We start from the raw sequence: 19,591 nt of genomic DNA on the forward strand, positions 1-19,591 counted from the left end.
TTAATTATGGTCTTCTCCTATCGACCCCCAAAGAAAAGAAAATAAATAAAACTATTTACACGGGAAAGCTCCCAACAAGCAAAAGAAGAACGGGAAATATTTTTGGGTTTTCTTTTTTTTAATTATTACTACTACAGCATGAAAAGTAAACTAGCTAAAAGCTACTACTAATTTTTTTTGGTTTTTCTTAAGGTTTTTCAAACACACAAGAAGAAAGCAAGAAAAAGAAAATAAACTAGCATGGATAATACAATGAAAGAGTATGAGCACCAACATCCAGCAATGAGTGTGTGAACATAAATGTAATGTCGGTGGGAAATACGTACTCCCCCAAGCTTAGGCTTTTGGCCTAAGTTGGTTCATTACCACGGATGGCCTGGCGGATATCCATAGTTGTAGCCGGGGTCGTACTGAGATGAAGAAGACCCTGATTGCCACTAGTTGGAAATCATCTCCGGATCCCACTGATAGTTAGACTGTCGTGGAGGCTCAAATTGTGGTTCCGGCTCCGTGGCTGGTGCAGGGTTTCGGTAGGCGTGAATGGCCGCCCACGGAACGAGATACGGACCTGTAGATAAATTAAACAAGGAAGGAGCAGGCAAGATAATAGTCTCAGGGTGATGTTTATCAAAGAACAATTTGTATTTAAGTGCCCCTTCCCTATTCTTAACAATAAAGTCATGTGCTACCATACTCTTATAATCTAAAATAAGCATTGGGCAGCAATTTTTATTCTTTTTCATAGTGCCTAATAGGTATGTTATAATGTGGAGCAAGGAGTGAAGCATAAATACCTCCAAAGATGGGACCCTTTGTACGGTTCAAACTTAACTGTTTAGCAATAATTCCGCCCATATCTATGTTATTGCGGAATAAACCATGGAACAAGATGATAATATCAGGAACACTAAGGTTTCCACAGTTTCCGCGACCAATTAAGCAACGACTAGCAAATATGGCAAAGTAGCGTAACAAAGGAAAATGTATGCTAGTGATTCTTGCATCGGAAACCTTCCTAGTTTCCCCTACAGTAATAGTGTCAATAAACCCATCCACATCTTTACGATGTGGTTCATCTAAACTACCCTCAAAAGGTATTTTGCAAACCTTGCAAAATTCATCTAGTGGCATCTTCTTAACAACATCACATAAATGAAACTCTACTGAAGGAGGTGTTTCCTTAGGATAATAGTAGAAGTTTTGCACAAAAGTATTGGTGAGTAAGAGCTACTGGTTGCGCTGATCGCGGAGGAAGTCGGTGAGGCCTGCATTCTCAGCCAATGAATAGAAATCATCATAAATCCTGGCTTCTCTCAAGAAATCATCGGAAGGCCATTCACACGGCCGGACCTCCGCGGTGCGAGGCAAATTATATTTGGGCATCTGTGCTTCTTCACTTTGCTTTTCCTTCGAGCTTCGGCTCGATGAGCCCCTCAAAAATCTCTTCATTATTTTCTGAAAATTTCTGAAATTTTTAGTAACTTCAAATAAAAGTGAACCAAGCTCAACAAAATTGATAGCAACTACTCCTACAAGTGCCTAGAGCCTATATCATGCATTAGAACTACTTGGAACCATATAAATTTGACATGCAAGCTCAAGAACATGGTCACCTAGGCAGCACAAATTTGCAATGAATAGAGCTCTAGAACAAAAACTAATTGGACCAATGGAGGAGTCACATACCAAGGAACAATCCCCCCCAAGCAGTTTTGTGAGAGGTGCTTTGAGCAAGGAGATCAAAAATCGCAGCAAAATGAGCTAGAACTCGTGCTTGAGCTGGATGGTGATTTTTATGGGAGTAAGAAGAAGTGTGTGGGTGAAGGAATAAGTGGAGGGGGGCCACCATGGGCCCACGAGGCAGGGGGGCGCGCCCTGTAGGGGTGGGCACGCCCTGGACCCTCGTGGCCAGGTGCTTGCTCCCCGTGCTGTGTTCTCAGTGCCAGATATTCTCAAATATTCCAGAAAAAATCATATTTCAATTTCAGGGTATTTGGAGAACTTTTATTTTCGGGGTATTTTTATATTGCACTCATAAATCAGAAAACGGACAGAAAAATACTATTTTTACTTTATTTCAACTAAATAACAGAAAGTAAAAGAAGGGTACAGAAGGTTGTGCCTTCTATTTTCATCCATCTCATGCTCATCAAAAGGAATCCACTAACAAGGTTGATCAAGTCTTGTTAACAAACTCACTCCGAATAACATGGAACCGGAGAAATTTCGAATAACACTAAGTTACCTCAACGGGGATATGCACATCCCCTATAATAAGAATATCATATTTCTTCGTGACAGTAGGAAGAGGAAATTCAAAACCTCCAAATATAATCGATGGAATTTTTACAATAGAATTGATACTGTGGACTTCAGGTTGTTTCCTCGAAAAGTGTACCGTATGCTCATTACCATTAACATGAAAAGTGACATTGCCTTTGTTGCAATCAATAATAGCCCCTGCAGTATTCAAAAAGGGTCTTCCAAGAATAATAGACATACTATCGTCCTCGGGAATATCAAGAATAACAAAGTCCGTTAAAATAGTAACGTTTGCAACTACAACAGGCACATTGATACGTCTCCAACGTATCTATAATTTTTGATTGTTCCATGCTATTATATTATCTGTTAATGTATCTATAATTTTTGATTGTTCCGTGCTATTATATTATCTATTTTGGATGTTTATGGGCTTTATTATGCACTTTTATATTATTTTTGGGACTAACCTATTGACCCAGAGCCCAGTGCCAGTTCCTGTTTTTCCCTTGTTTAAGTGTTTTGAAGAAAAGGAATATCAAACGGAGTCGAAACGGAATGAAACCTTCTGGAGAAGTTATTTTTGGAAATAAAGCAACCCGGCAGACTTGGAGTGCACGTCAGGAAAGCAACGAGGGAGGCACGAGGCAGGGGGGCGCGCCCTCCACCCTCGTGGCTCCCCTGACGTACTTTTTCCGCCTATATATATCCATATACCCTAAAAACTTCGGGGAACAGAATAGATCTGGAGTTCCGCCGCCGTAAGCCTCTGTAGCCACCAAAAACCTCTCGGGAGCCCATTTCGGCACCCTGCCGAAGGGGGGATCCCTCACCGGTGGCCATCTTCATCATCCCGGCGCTCTCCATGACGAGGAGGGAGTTGTTCACCCTCGGGCTGAGGGTATGTACCAGTAGCTATGTGTTTGATCTCTCTCTCTCGTGTTCTTGATTTGGCACGATCCTGATGTATCACGAGCTTTGCTATTTTAGTTGGATCTTATGATGCTCCTCCCCCTCTACTCTCTTGTAATGGATTGAGTTTCCCCTTTGAAGTTATCTTATCGGATTGAGTCTTTAAAGATTTGAGAACACTTGATGTATGTCTTGTCGTGCGTATCTGTGGTGACAATGGGATATCACGTGATTCACTTGATGTATGTTTTGGTGATCAACTTGCGGGTTCCGCCCATGAACCTATGCATAGGGGTTGGCACACGTTTTCGTCGTGATTCTCCGGTAGAAACTTTGGGGCACTCTTTGAGGTTCTATGTGTTGGTTGAATAGATGAATCTGAGATTGTGTGATGCATATCGTATAATCATACCCACAGATACTTGAGGTGACATTGGAGTATCTAGGTGACATTAGGGTTTTGGTTGATTTGTATCTTAAGGTGTTATTCTAGTACGAACTCTAGGGCTGTTTGTGACACTTATAGGAATAGCCCAATGGATTGATTGGAAAGAATAACTTTGAGGTGGTTTCGTACCCTACCATAATCTCTTCGTTTGTTCTCCTCTATTAGTGACTTTGGAGTGACTCTTTGTTGCATGTTGAGGGATAGTTATATGAGCCAACTATGTTATTATTGTTGAGAGAACTTGCACTAGTGAAAGTATGAACCCTAGGCCTTGTTTCCTAGCATTGCAATACCGTTTACGCTCACTTTTACCACTTGTTACCTTGCTGTTTTTATATTTTCAGATTACAAAAACCTATATCTACCATCCATATTGCACTTGTATCACCATCTCTTCGCCGAACTAGTGCACCTATACAATTTACCATTGTATTGGGTGTGTTGGGGACACAAGAGACTCTTCGTTATTTGGTTGCAGGGTTGTTTGATAGAGACCATCTTCATCCTACGCCTCCCACGGATTGATAAACCTTAGGTCATCCACATGAGGGAAATTTGCTACTGTCCTACAAACCTCTGCACTTGGAGGCCCAACAACGTCTACAAGAAGAAGGTTGCGTAGTAGACATCAAGCAGTTTCTGGCGCCGTTGCCGGGGAGGTGAGCGCTTGAAGGTATATCTTTAGATCTTGCAATCGAATCTTTTTGTTTCTTGTTTTAGCACTAGTTTAGTTTATAAAAGAAAACTACCAAAAAATGGAATTGAGTTTGTCTCATACGCTTCATCTTTTTAATATCTTTCGTGAGTATGATGGAAAAGAAAATTGTGCCAAAGTGTTAGAAGAAGAATGTATTAAAATGTTTGGCACTAAATCTTTGAATGATGAGCATGGTTGCAATGTTGTTAGTATGAACTCCTTGAATATCCATAGTACTAATGATGATTGCACTAGTTATGATGAAAATGCCTCCTATAAACATGTCAATTTTTGTGGAGTGCATTGGGTTTGCAAGTACACACCGAATAGGGAAGATAGATATTGCAAGAGGCATAAGCATTTAGAAACTAAATTGTTGCAAGAAAGGCTAGATGTTTGTGCTGAAGATTTAAATTTTCTTGGCCGTACTTGTGAACTTTGCAATGAAAGTGGTCATTTAGCTATCCGATGCAAATTGTTTCATGATCTAATCGTGTCCAAACATTGTGATGAGTTGATTTCCCTTGCACATTATAATGAACTTAGCTTGCTTATGGGTTGCGAAGAAATGAAACATATAACTAGGCATCTTCCAGAATTTGCCCGTTATAAACTTCTTGGCTTTGATCTAGAAGAAATTTATATGTATTGTGCGGTGAATTGCATTGAAAATCCTTATATTGCCAATTACATAAAGAAAAGAAAACAAATAGAAGATGAAGAGAATACTAATGAAAGGGAAGAGACTTCCCAATATCCTCCTATTATTTCTTATGATGAATCAGGTAATGAGGAGGAGCCTTCTATTCAACCAATCTCATTAATAAGGAGCTCCAAAAGGAGGATTGAACCCACACATGATGTGTAGAAGAAGAAAAGAAAAAGTAAGAGAGGTAAAAAGGTATCCCTCCCAAATAATGTTGCTCCTATTATTGTCATGCCCCATGAAAATGAATCAAAAATAATTGTGGAAGATGATGCACTTGATGATGATCTCGTTATGCTTACTGCTTGTTGTGATGATTATGATTGGGAAGATAATGATACTTCTTATGATCTTGAAAATCTTTTTGGCACTTGCTTCGAATATGACAATTGCTATACTATTGGTGCTATCCATACTATTAATGATGAGAGTGATTGTGCTTATGATATGAAAAGGCCCAAGCTTGGGGATGCTATGTTTGATGAAGATGATATTTTTGAGAATATATTTGCTGCAATTAATGTTTGTCCCAAGCTTGGGGATGCTACGTTTAATGAAGATGATATTTTTAGCCTCCCAAGTTTTCATATGCAAAGTTGTTATGATGATAGCATGCCTTCTACCTATGATGATTATATTGATGAAAGTGGGTTTCGAAGAGTGTCAACCTTAGGAAGTAATGATCCCACTATTTTGGAGGATTTTGAATCTTGTAATATTTATGAAAGTGGATTTGGAGAGGTCATGACTTTATTTTGTAATGATTCCACTATCTTGGAAGAGGTTTCAATCTATTATGATGAGAACAAAGTTGCTACTTATGATGATTATTGTGATGAAACTTATGCTATAAAAAGTAGTGATGATTATATTTATAAAACTTGTCATGATTATGATTACCCTTTTTATGAACATTACTCTTTTAATGTGGAAACAATTTATAGTATTCAAGTCTCTTATGATACTCCCACTATTCCGAATAAGAAGAATTTTGCTTATGTGGAGAGTAGTAAAATTTCTATGCTTGTAGATCATGAAAAGAATGCTTTAGGTGCTGGTTATATTGTTGAATTCATTCATTATGCTACTGAAAATTATTATGAGGGAGGAATATATGCTTGTAGGAATTGCAATAATATCAAGTTTCCTCTCTATGTGTTGAAAATTTTGAAGTTATGCTTGTTTTGCCTTCCTATGCTAGTTGACTATTGTTCCCATAAGTTGTTTGCTCACAAAATCCCTATGCATAGGGAGTGGGTTAGACTTAAATTTGCTAGTCATATTCTTCATGATGCTCTCTTTATGTTTCAATTCTTATCTTTTATGCGAGCATCATTGAAATCGCCATGCCTAGCTAGGGGCGTTAAACGATAGCGCTTGTTGGGAGGCAACCCAATTTTATTTTAGTTTCTTGCTTTTTGGTTATGTTTAGTAATAAATAATCCATCTAGCTTCTGTTAAGATGTGGTTTTATGTTTTAATTAGTGTTTGTGCCAAGTAGAACCTTTGGGAAGACTTGGGTGAAGTCTTTATGATCATGCTGTAAAAAAACAGAAACGTTAGCGCTCACGAGATTAGCTTCAACTTTTTACTGGAGAGTGATATTTAGTTGATTCTTTTTGCAGATGATTACTAGAAAAATTACTCAGGTCCAACAATTTATTTTAGAATTTTTGGAGTTCCAGAAGTTTGCGTTAGTTACAGATTACTACAGACTGTTCTGTTTTTGACAGATTCTGTTTTTCGTGTGTTGTTTGCTTATTTTGATGAATCTATGGCTAGTAAAATAGTTTATAAACCATAGATAAGTTGGAATACAGTAGGTTTAAAACCAATATAAATAAATAATGAGTTCATTACAGTACCATGAGGTGGTGTTTTGTTTTCTTTCGCTAACAGAGCTTACGAGTTTTCTGTTAAGTTTTGTGTTGTGAAGTTTTCAAGTTTTGGGTAAAGATTCGATGGACTATGGAATAAGGAGTGGCAAGAGCCTAAGATTGGGGATTCCCAAGGCACCCCAAGGTAATATTCAAGGATGACCAAGAGCCTAAGCTTGGGGATGCCCCGGATGGCATCCCCTCTTTCGTCTTTGTTCATCGGTAACTTTACTTGGAGCTATATTTTTATTCACCACATGATATGTGTTTTGCTTGGAGCGTCATTTTATTTTCTTTAGCTTTGCTTGCTGTTTGAATAAATTACCAAGATCTGAAATTCTTAAATGTTAGAGAGTCTTCACATAGTTACATAATTATTCGACTACTCATTAACCTTCACTTATATCTTTCGGAGTAGTTTGTCATTTGCTCTAGTGCTTCACTTATATCCTTTTGGAGCACGGCGGTGGTTTTATTTTGAAGAAATAGATGAACTCTCATGCTTCACTTATATTATTTTGAGAGTCTTAAACAGAATGGTAATTTGCTTTGGTTATGAATTTAGTCCTAATATGATGGGCATCCAAAAGGGATATAATAAAAACTATCATATAAAGTGCATTGAATACTAAGAGAAGTTTGATTCTTTATGATTGTTTTGAGATATGAAGATGGTGATATTAGAGTCATGCTAATTGGGTAGTTGTGAATTTGAGATATACTTGTGTTAAAGTTTGTGATTCCCGTAGCATGCACATATGGTGAACCGTTATGTGATGAAGTCGGAGCATGATTTATTTATTTATTGTCTTCCTTATGAGTGGCGGTCTGGGACGAGCGATGGTCTTTTCCTACCAATCTATCCCCCTAGGAGCATGCGCGTAGTACTTTGTTTCGATAACTAATAGATTTTTGCAATAAGTATGTGAGTTCTTTATGACTAATGTTGAGTCCATGGATTATACGCACTCTCACCCTTCCACCATTGCTAGCCTCTCTAATACCGCGCACCTTTCGCCGGTATCATACACCCACCATATACCTTCCTCAAAACAGCCACCATACCTACCTATCATGGCATTTCCATAGCCATTCCGAGATATATTGCCATGCAACTTACCACCGTTCCATTTATTATGACACGCTTCATCATTGTCATATTGCTTTGCATGATCATGTAGTTGACATCGTATTTGTGGCAAAGCCACCTTTCCTAATTCTTTCATACATGCCACTCATGAGTCATTACACATCCCGGTACACCGCCGGAGGCATTCATATAGAGTCATATCTTGTTCTAAGTATTGAGCTGTAATTCTTGAGTTGTAAGTAAATAAAAGTGTGATGATCATCATTATTAGAGCATTGTCCCAAGTGAGGAAAGGATGATGGAGACTATGATTCCCCCACAAGTAGGGATGAGACTCCGGACGAAAAATAATAATAAAAAGAGAAAAAAAGAGGCCAAAAAAAGGCCCAAAAAATACAAAATAAATAAAATAAAAAAATGAGAGAAAAAGAGAGAAGGGGCAATGCTACTATCCTTTTACCACACTTGTGCTTCAAGTAGCACCATGATCTTCATGATAGAGAGTCTCCTATGTTGTCACTTTCATATACTAGTGGGAATTTTTCATTATAGAACTTGGCTTGTATATTCCAATGATGGGCTTCCTCAAATTGCCCTAGGTCTTCATGAGCAAGCGAGTTGGATGCACACCCACTTAGTTTCTTTTGTTGAGCTTTCATACACTTATAGCTCTAGTGCATCCGTTGCATGGCAATCCCTACTCACTCACATCGATATCTATTGATGGGCATCTCCATAGCCCGTTGATACGCCTAGTTGATGTGAGACTATCTTCTCCTTTTTTTCTTCTCCAAAACCACCATTCTATTCCACCTATAGTGTTATGTCCATGGCTCACGCTCATGTATTGCGTGAAGATTGAAAAAGTTTGAGAACATCAAAAGTATGAAATAATTGCTTGGCTTGTCATCGGGGTTGTGCATGATTTAAATATTTTGTGTGATGAAGATAGAGCATAGCCAGACTATATGATTTTGTAGGGATAACTTACTTTGGCCATGTTATTTTGAGAAGACATGATTGCTTTGTTAGTATGCTTGAAGTATTATTGTTTTCATGTCAATATTAAACTTCTATCTTGAATCTTATGGATCTGAATATTCTTGCCACAATAAAGAAGATATCATTGATAAATATGCTAGGTAGCATTCCACATCAAAAATTCTGTTTTTATCATTTACCTACTCGAGGACGAGCAGGAATTAAGCTTGGGGATGCTGATACGTCTCCAATGTATCTATAATTTTTGATTGTTCCATGCTATTATATTATCTGTTTTGGATGTTTATGGGCTTTATTATGCACTTTTATATTATTTTTGGGACTAACCTATTGACCCAGAGACCAGTGCCAGTTCCTGTTTTTTCCCTTGTTTCAGTGTTTCGAAGAAAAGGAATATCAAACAGAGTCGAAACGGAATGAAACCTTCTGGAGAAGTTATTTTTGGAAAGAAAGCAACCCGGTAGACTTGGAGTGCACGTCAGGAAAGCAACGAGGGAGGCACGAGGCAGGGGGCGCACCCACACCCCTGGGCGCGCCCTCCACCCTCGTGGGCCCCTCGTGGCTCCCCTGACATACTTTTTCCACCTATAGATATCCATATACCCTAAAAACTTCGGGGAACAGAATAGATCTGGAGTTCCACCGCCGTAAGCCTCTGTAGCCACCAAAAACCTCTCGCGTGCCCGTTCCGGCACCCTGCCGGAGGGGGGATCCCTCACCGGTGGCCATCTTCATCATCCCGGCGCTCTCCATGACGAGGAGGGAGTAGTTCACCCTCGGGGCTGAGGGTATGTACCAGTAGCTATGTGTTTGATCTCTCTCTCTCTCGTGTTCTTGATTTGGCATGATCCTGATGTATCGCGAGCTTTGCTATTTTAGTTGGATCTTATGATGCTCCTCCCCCTCTACTCTCTTGTAATGGATTGAGTTTCCCCTTTGAAGTTATCTTATCGGATTGAGTCTTAAAATATTTGAGAACACTTGATGTATGTCTTGCCGTGCGTATCTGTGGTGACAATGGGATATCACGTGATTCACTTGATGTATGTTTTGGTGATCAACTTGCGGGTTCCGCCCATGAACCTATTCATCGGGGTTGGCACACGTTTTCGTCGTGATTCTCCGGTAGAAACTTTGGGGCACTCTTTGAGGTTATATGTGTTGGTTTAATAGATGAATTTGAGATTGTGTGATGCATATCGTATAATCATACCCACGGATACTTGAGGTGACATTGGAGTATCTAGGTGACATTAGGGTTTTGGTTGATTTGTATCTTAAGGTGTTATTCTAGTACGAACTCTAGGGCTGTTTGTGACACTTATAGGAATAGCCCAATGGATTGATTGGAAAGAATAACTTTGAGGTGGTTTCGTACCCTACCATAATCTCTTCGTTTGTTCTCCTCTATTAGTGACTTTGGAGTGACTCTTTGTTGCATGTTGAGGGATAGTTATATGATCCAACTATGTTATTATTGTTGAGAGAACTTGCACTAGTGAAAGTATGAACCCTAGGCCTTGTTTCCTAGCATTGTAATACCGTTTACGCTCACTTTTACCACTTGTTACCTTGCTGTTTTTATATTTTCAGATTACAAAAACCTATATCTACCATCCATATTGCACTTGTATCACCATCTCTTCGCTGAACTAGTGCACCTATACAATTTACCATTGTATTTGATCTGTTGGGGACACAAGAGACTCTTCGTTATTTGGTTGCAGGGTTGTTTGAGAGAGACCATCTTCATCCTACGTCTCCCATGGATTGATAAACCTTAGGTCATCCACTTGAGGGAAATTTTCTACTGTCCTACAAACCTCTGCACTTGGAGGCCCAACAACGTCTACAAGAAGAAGGTTGCGTAGTAGACATCACACATCCTCACAAATACCGACAGGTATAGCAGTTGATTTATCAGCCATTTGCAAAGATATTTCAGTAGGTGTCAACTTATTCAAATCAAGTCTACGATATAAAGAGAGAGGCATAACACTAGCACTGGCTCCAAGACCACATAAAGCAGTTTTAACATAGTTTCTTTTAATGGAGCATGGTATAGTAGGTACTCCTGGATCTCCAAGTTTCTTTGGTATTCCACCCTTCAAAGTATAATTAGCAAGCATGGTGGAAATTTCAGCTTCCGGTATCTTTCTTTTATTAGTAACAATATCTTTCATATACTTAGCATAAGGATTCATTTTGAGCATATCAGTTAATCGCATACGCAAAAAGATAGGTCTAATCATTTCAGCAAAGCGCTCAAAATCCTCATCATCCTTTTTCTTGGATGGTTTGGGAGGAAAAGGCATGGGTTTCTGAACCCAAGGTTCTCTTTCTTTGCCGTGTTTCCTAGCAACAAAGTCTCTCTTATCATAACGTTGATTCTTTGATTGTGGGTTATCAAGATCAACAGCAGGTTCAATTTCTACATCATTATCATTACTAGGTTGAGCATCATCATGAACATCATCATTAGCATTTTCATTAAACTCATGTTCATTACTAGATTGTGTTTCAGCATCGGAAATAGAAATATCATTTGGATTCTCAGGTGGTTCAGTAATAGGTTCACTAGAAGCATGCAAAGTCCTATCATTTTTCTTTTTCTTCTTTTTAGAAGGACTAGGTGCATCAATATTATTTCTCTGAGAATCTTGTTCAATTCTCTTAGGGTGTCCTTCAAGATACAAAGGTTCCTGAGTCATTTTACTGGTTCTAGTAGCCACTCTAACAGCATAATCATTTTTCTTGCTATTCAATTCATTGAGCAAATCATTTTGAGCTTTAAGTACTTGTTCTACTTGAGTGGTAACCATAGAAGCATGTTTACTAATGAGTTTAAGTTCACCTTTAACTCTAGACATATAATCACCCAAGTGTTCAATCATATAAGCATTTTGTTTCAATTGTCTACCAAAATAAGCATTAAAATCTTCTTGCTTAACCATAAAGTTATCAAACTCATCAAAACATTGGCTAGCAAACTTAGTAGGAGGGATTTCAGCTTTATCATATCTATAGAGAGATTTACCTTTACTACCTGTGTCGGGTTATCAAGACCATGAGTTTCTTCAATAGGTAATGGATTAAGATCATATGTTTCTTCGACAGGCGGTAGATTAAGACCATGTATTTCTTCAATAGGAGGTAAATTCTTAACATCTTCAGCTTTAATACCTTTTTCTTTCATAGATTTCTTTGCCTCTTGCATATCTTCAGGACTGAGAAATAGAACACCTCTCTTATTTGGAGTTGGTTTAGGAATAGCCTCGGGAATTGGCTCAGGAGCTGGCTCAGGAAGTGTCCAATTATTTTCATTTGTCAACATATTGTTCAATAGAATTTCAGCTTCATCCGGTGTTCTTTCCCTGAAAACAGAACCAACACAACTATCCAGGTAATCTTTGGAAGCATCGGTTAGTCCATTATAAAAGATATCAAGTATTTCATTTTTCTTAAGAGGATGATCAGGCAAAGCATTAAGTAACTTGAGAAGCCTCCCCCAAGCTTGTGGGAGACTCTCTTCTTCAATTTGCACAAAATTATATATATCCCTCAAAGCAGCTTGTTTCTTATGAGCAGGGAAATATTTAGCACAGAAGTAATAAATCATATCCTGGGGACTACGCACACAACCAGGATCAAGAGAATTAAACCATATCTTAGCATCACCCTTTAATGAGAATGGAAATATTTTAAGGATATAAAGGTAGCGAGATTTCTCATCATTAGTGAACAGGGTGGCTATATCATTTAATTTAGTAAGATGTGCCACAACAGTTTCAGATTCATAGCCATGAAAAGGATCAGATTCAACCAAAGTAATTATATCAGGATCAACAGAGAATTCATAATCCTTCTCAGTAAACAGATAGGTGAAGTAGCAAAAGCAGGGTCAGGTTTCATTATAGCATTAAGAGATTGCTGCTTCCATTTAGCTAATAACCTCTTGAGCTCGTATCTATCTTTGCAAGCTAAAATAGCTAAAGCAGCTTCTTTTTCAAAAACATAACCCTCAGGAATAACAGGCGATTCATATTTATTAGGGGGAGAATCTTCATCATCACTTTCATCAATATTATCCATTTCAATAATTTCTTTCTCTCTAACCCTAGCAAGTTGTTCATCAAGAAATTCACCAAGTGGCACAGTAGTATCAAGCATAGTAGTAGTTTCATCATAAGTATCATGCATAGCAGAAGTGGCATCATCAATAACATGCGACATATCAGAACGAATAGCAGAAGCAGGTTTAGGTGTCACAAGCTTACTCAAAACAGAAGGTGAATCAAGTGTAGAGCTAGATGGCAGTTCCTTACCTCCCCTCGTAGTTGAGGGATAAATTGTTGTTTTCTCGTCTTTCAAGTTCTTCATAGTGACCAGCATATATAAATCCCAAGTGACTCAAAGAATAGAGCTATGCTCCCCGGCAACGGCGCCAGAAAATAGTCTTGATAACCCACAAGTATAGGGGATCGCAACAGTTTTCGAGGGTAGAGTATTCAACCCAAATTTATTGATTCGACACAAGGGGAGCCAAAGAATATTCTCAAGTATTAGCAGTTGAGTTTTCAATTCAACCACACCTGGATAACTTAGTATCTGCAGCAAAGTGTTTAGTAGCAAAGTAATATGATAGTAGTGGTAACGGTAACAAAAGTAACAGTAGCAAAAGTAATATTTTTGGTGTTTTGTAGTGATTGTAACAGTAGCAACGGAAAAGTAAATAAGCGAAGAACAATATAGGAAAAGCTCGTAGGCATTGGATCGGTGATGGAGAATTATGCCGGATGCGGTTCAACATGTAACAATCATAACATAGGGTGACACAGCACTAGCTCCAATTCATCAATGTAATGTAGGCATGTATTCCGAATATAGTCATACGTGCTTATGGAAAAGAACTTGCATGACACCTTTTGTCCTACCCTCCCATGGCAGCGGGGTCCTAGCGGAAACTAAGGGATATTAAGGCCTCCTTTTAATAGAGTACCGGAACAAAGCATTAGCACATAGTGAATACATGAACTCCTCAAACCATGGTCATCACCGGGAGTGGTCCCGATTATCGTCACTTCGGGGTTGCCGGATCATAAACTAGTAGAAAAAGGGCCTTTAGTCCCGGTTCATAAGGGCCTTTAGTCCCGGTTCTGGAACCGGGACTAAAGGGTCGTTACTAAAGCCTCCCCCTTTAGTCCCGGTTCTTACACGAACCGGGACTAAAGGCCCTCCACGTGGCCGCTGCCTGGAGGTCCACCTTTAGTCCCGGTTGGTAACACGAACCGGTACTAAAGGAAATTTTATGATTTTTTTTGAATTTTTTTTTGTAATTTTTTTTGAATTTTTTTTGTATTTTCAACTTTCTGAATTATTTTAACCTCAAATCTCTAATCACCCCTCATCACTGCTCAATTTAACCTCTAATCTCTAATCACCCCTCATCATTCCAAATCATCTAACTTCCCGGACGGTCACCCATCCTCTCACTACTCCAGCCTGAGCACGCTTAACTTCCGGGTTCTATTATCCCTCGTTTCCAAGTCTGCACTTGTTGTTTTCCTCACAATAGTAAGATCTCAATCCTATTAACCCTCAGGAATTTAGCTTGAGCATGAAGTCACACATTTCACTGTTTGAGTTTGAAACTATTGTTCTAAAAAACAATAATTATTTAGTAACACTAATATTTCTTGAATAAGTAGTTTGACCATAGTTTGACCACAGTTTGACCAGATTTGACCAAAATTCAAAAAAACTAAAATAATTATTCCGTAACACTAATATTTCTTGAATAATTAGTTTGACCATTGTTTGACCACAGTTTGACCACAATTTGACCAGATTTGACCAAAATTCAAAAAAAATTGAAATAATTATTTAGTAACACTAATATTCTTGAATAATTATTTAGTAACACTAATACTTCTTGAATAAGTAGTTTGACCATAGTTTGACCAGATTTAACAAAAATTCAAAAAAAACTGAAATTTGAGCATAACTTTTTTTCGTTTAGAATTTGAGGATTCTAAAAATTTGCAAACAAGCCGCAGGCTGTCAAAATCGGATGCGGATTTTCGTGGTGAACATTTTGATATATTATATGTTTTTTCTGACATCGTATGCAAAAGTTATAGCCGTTTTACATTTTCCCTACACTTTTTGCAAAACATGTCCAAATTTAAGTTTTTAAATTTTCCTAACTAGTACATGTAGTAACATAACTACATCTGGAAGGATTTTAATTTTTAAAGTTTTTATCATTTTCTTTTTCTTTTTACAAAAGTGAAAAGGCGATCCACAAGGGGGGTAGAGTTTGAAAATGGGACCTTTAGTACCGGTTCGTGCCACGAACCGGTACTAATGCCTCAAACCCCATTAGTACCGGTTGGTGGCTCGAACCGGGACTAAAGGTCTAACCTTTAGTACCGGTTGGTGCCACGAACCGGTACTAATGGGCATCGCACCCTTTAGTCCCGGTTCGTGGCACCAACTGGGACTAAAGGCCCCATTTGAACCGGGACTAATGCATGTACGGTGCCCTAGCCGCTCGAACCGGGACTAATGCTCACATTAGTCCTGGTTCGTAATGCAACCGGGATTAATGCTCTTTTCTGGCCGAACCAAAGCCCTGTTTTCTACTAGTGATAACACATAGTAGGTGACTATAGACTTGCAAGATAGGATCAAGAACTCACATATATTCATGAAAACATAATAGGTTCAAATCTGAAATCATGGCACTCGGGCCCTAGTGACAAGCATTAAGCATAGCAAAGTCATAGCAACATCAATCTCAGAACATAGTGGATACTAGGGATCAAACCCTAACAAAACTAACTCAATTACATGATAAATCTCATCCAGCCCATCACCGTCCAGCAAGCCTACGATGGAATTACTCACGCGCGGCGGTGAGCATCATGAAATTGGTGATGGAGGATGGTTGATGATGACGATGGTGACGAATCCCCCTCTCCGGGGCCCCGAACGGACACTAGATCAGCCCTCCCGAGAGGTTTTAGGGCTTGGCAGCGGCTCCGTTGTAACGCCCATGATGCGGCTATATCTCCCACGTGTCGAGGCACGACTTAGAGGCATAACCGCATTGTGGTTTTGTCGCAAGAAGGGTCATCTTCACACAATCCCATGTAATGAACAAGAATGGGATAAAGAGTTGGCTTACAATCGCCACTTCACACAATACATAAATATACTTCATACATCATCCAAAATACACACATAGACCGTCTACGGTCAAGATCCAAATGAAAATAAGATAACCCCAAATGCTAGATCCCCGATCGTCCCAACTGGGCTCCACTACTGATCATCAGGAAAAGACACATAGTAACGACCATGTTCCTCATCGAACTCCCACTTGAGGTCGATCCCATCATCTGCACTGGCATCGTCGGCACCTGCAACTGTTTTGGTAGAATCTGTGAGTCACGAGGACTCAGCAATCTCACACCCGCGAGATCAAGACTATTTAAGCTTATAGGAAAAGGATGATGTAATGAGGTAGAGCTGCAGCAGGCACTAAGCATATATGGTGGCTAACATACGCAAAAGAGAGCGAGAAGAGAAGCAACGGAACGGTCGTCAACTAGTAATGACCAAGAAGTGATCCTGAACTCCTACTTACGTCATTCATAACTCAAGCCGTGTTCACTTCCCGGACTCCGCCGAGAAGAGACCATCACGGCTACACACACAGTTGATGTATTTTAACTGGGACAAGTGACAAGTTCTCTACAACCGGACATTAACAAATTCTCATCTGCCTCATAACCGTGGGCACGGCTTTCGAAAGATAATACCCTGCAGGGGTGTCCCAACTTAGCCCATCATAAGCTCTCACGGTCAACGAAGGATAAACCTTCTCCCAGGAAGACCCGATTAGTCTCGGAATCCCGGTTTACAAGACATTTCGACAATGGTAAAACAAGACCAGCAAAGCCGCCTGAATGTGCCGACAAATCCCGATAGGAGCTGCACATATCTCGTTCTCAGGGCACACCGGATGAGCAGTCCGTACAACTAAAACCAAACCTCGAGTTTCCCGAAGGTGGTGCTGCAAAGGGCTCTAGTTTGGACCAGCACTCAGAGGAACACTGGCCCGGGGGTTTAAAATAAAGATGACCCTCGGGCTCTAGAAAACCCGGGGGAAAAAGGCTTAGGTGGCAAATGGTAAAACCAAGGTTGGGCCTTGCTGGAGGAGTTTTATTCAAGGCGAACTGTCAAGGGGGTCCCATAAATCACCCAACCGCGTAAGGAACGCAAACTCAAGGAACATAATACCGGTATGACGGAAACTAGGGCGGCAAGAGTGGAACAAAACACCAGGCATAAGGCCGAGCCTTCCACCCTTTACCAAAATATATAGATGCATTAATATAATAAGAGGTATTGTGATATCCCAAAATATCCATGTTCCAACATGGAACCAACTTCATCTTCACCTGCAACTAGCAACGCTATAAGAAGGGCTGAGCAAAAGCGGTAACTTAGCCAAACAACGGTTTGCTAGGAAAGGATGATTAGAGGCTGACATGGCAATATGGGAGGCATGATATAGCAAGTGGTAGGTAGCGCAGCATGGCAATAGAACGAACAACTAGCAAAGCAAAGATAGAAGTGATTTCGAGGGGTGGTCATCTTGCCTGAGATCCCGCAAGGAAGAAGAGCGAGTCCATGAAGAAGACAAGCGTACGGAGTCAAACGAATCCTCACAACTCCGGAAAGAAACCGAAGCTAACGAGAGAAGCAACCCGGAAAGAAACAAACAACATAGTAAACAACCATCACAGAAACATGGCATGATGCACACTCAAGTATGATGCATGTCTGGTTTAATGAGCATGGCATGGCAAAGTGCAACAAACAACACTACAAATTAAGTGGAGCTCAATATGCAACGAGTTGCATATTGGCGAAACACCACATTTAATTATTTAGTTCTCTCTCGTTTATGTACCCAACAATATTAAATGTTATTAACCATGAAAAGAGGTGAAGCATAAGTAAACTACACATTTAGGCAAGTTTAAATGAGGCCGGAAATAATAAACAACAATCCCGGAAAACATCCCCATATGCATATTTTGGAATTGGTACTGTTCTGCCTACAACCATATTTTAATGTTGTTAAACAGCAAAAGAAGTGCACCAAGTTAAACTAGGCATTTTTCTACCCCATTTACATATATAATTTATTAAAATCCGAGCTACGGTTATTTAGTTATGAATTAAAGCATTTTAGCATATTATTCGAGCAAATTTAATCAAACAACATTTTAAACAATTTTAACATGGATGAAAGTGGCATATTATTAAACTACACAAAATTCTAAGCATTTTACATATTTAGTTTGTTATAATCCGATGCACGGTTGTGGAGTTATTAAATGCATGAAGTGCAAGGGTCTATCTGTAAAACAGTCGTTCTCTAGAAAAATGCGAAAATCACCGCAGCAGAAAAAAAAACACTACGGGCCGAATCTTGCTGCACTGTTGGGCCAACAGAGAGGAGCGGTGGGGAGCTCACCCATGGGCCAAGCCCAGTCGGTGGAGGAGGCCGGAAGGGGGGCGCTGGGCCTGCTAGCTGGCGGCGCGGTCAACGCGGGCGCTGCCCTCGCTCGATGCAGAGGAAGCAGACAGGGGAACTTGGCGAAGCAGTGAGGTTCAGGCGACGATGGACTTGGCAGGACGGCCTGGAGGAGCTTTGGTCTCCGGTGACAGGCGGCGCGACGGAGAGGCTACGCGGGGGAGGCCCGGATCTGGCGGCAAGCTCCTGGGACGGCGCCAGATCAGAAGAAGAGGAGGGCCTCGGCGTGGACTCTCTGACGAAGCGGCGGCGCGGGGAAGATCCCGACGACGATGAGGAGGCAGCAGCAGAGGACGCTTGAGGCAGGGCCGAAACCTGCCGGCGTCGACGCGGACGAGCGCAAGTCAGAGGAGGCGGGGATGGCGCTGCGTCTCTTGCAGCGGCTGCAGCAGAAGCTTGGGGCGCGTCCATGGCTTGGCGTCGGCGAGGGACGGCAGGGAAGGTGGGGGATGACCGGATCCTTGACCGGCGAGCGAGAAGAGGCAGCACCGGCGCGGGTCTCATCTGCTGGTGATGCTCGATGGCGGAGGGAGCTCCGGTGGAGAAGGGGAGCGGGGCGGCTGCGCCGTTGCGGGCGACGAACTGAGCAAGGCGGCGACGATGGCTGCTGGATGGAGACGCGAGGACTGCGGCTGCGGATGTCAGCGCTCCGGAGCTTGTCGGTGGCGTAGGAACGACGACGGGGCCGAGCAGAGGGAGCGTACAGGAGGGGCTCCAGAAGAAACTCCCCTTCGGGAGCGCGAGGAGAATTTCCTCTCCTTGGATCGTGTGCGCTAGGCAGAGCAGGAGGGGGATCGAGCGCTGCTCCTGGTTGGATCGGTCGCAACTTCGAGGAGGGGAAGGTGGTGGCTGCTGATCTGGAGCGGGGGAGATCCTGAGGAAGAGGAGGATGGAGGGAGTGGCGGCGGCAGAGAAAGGATGGATGGGACAAGCCTCCTAAAAACTAGGGTTAGGCTGTTTAAATAGCTAGGTGGACTAGCTTAA

The sequence above is a fragment of the Aegilops tauschii genome, chromosome 4, assembly GCF_002575655.3.
Source record: "Aegilops tauschii subsp. strangulata cultivar AL8/78 chromosome 4, Aet v6.0, whole genome shotgun sequence".
Taxonomy (NCBI): Eukaryota; Viridiplantae; Streptophyta; class Magnoliopsida; order Poales; family Poaceae; genus Aegilops; species Aegilops tauschii.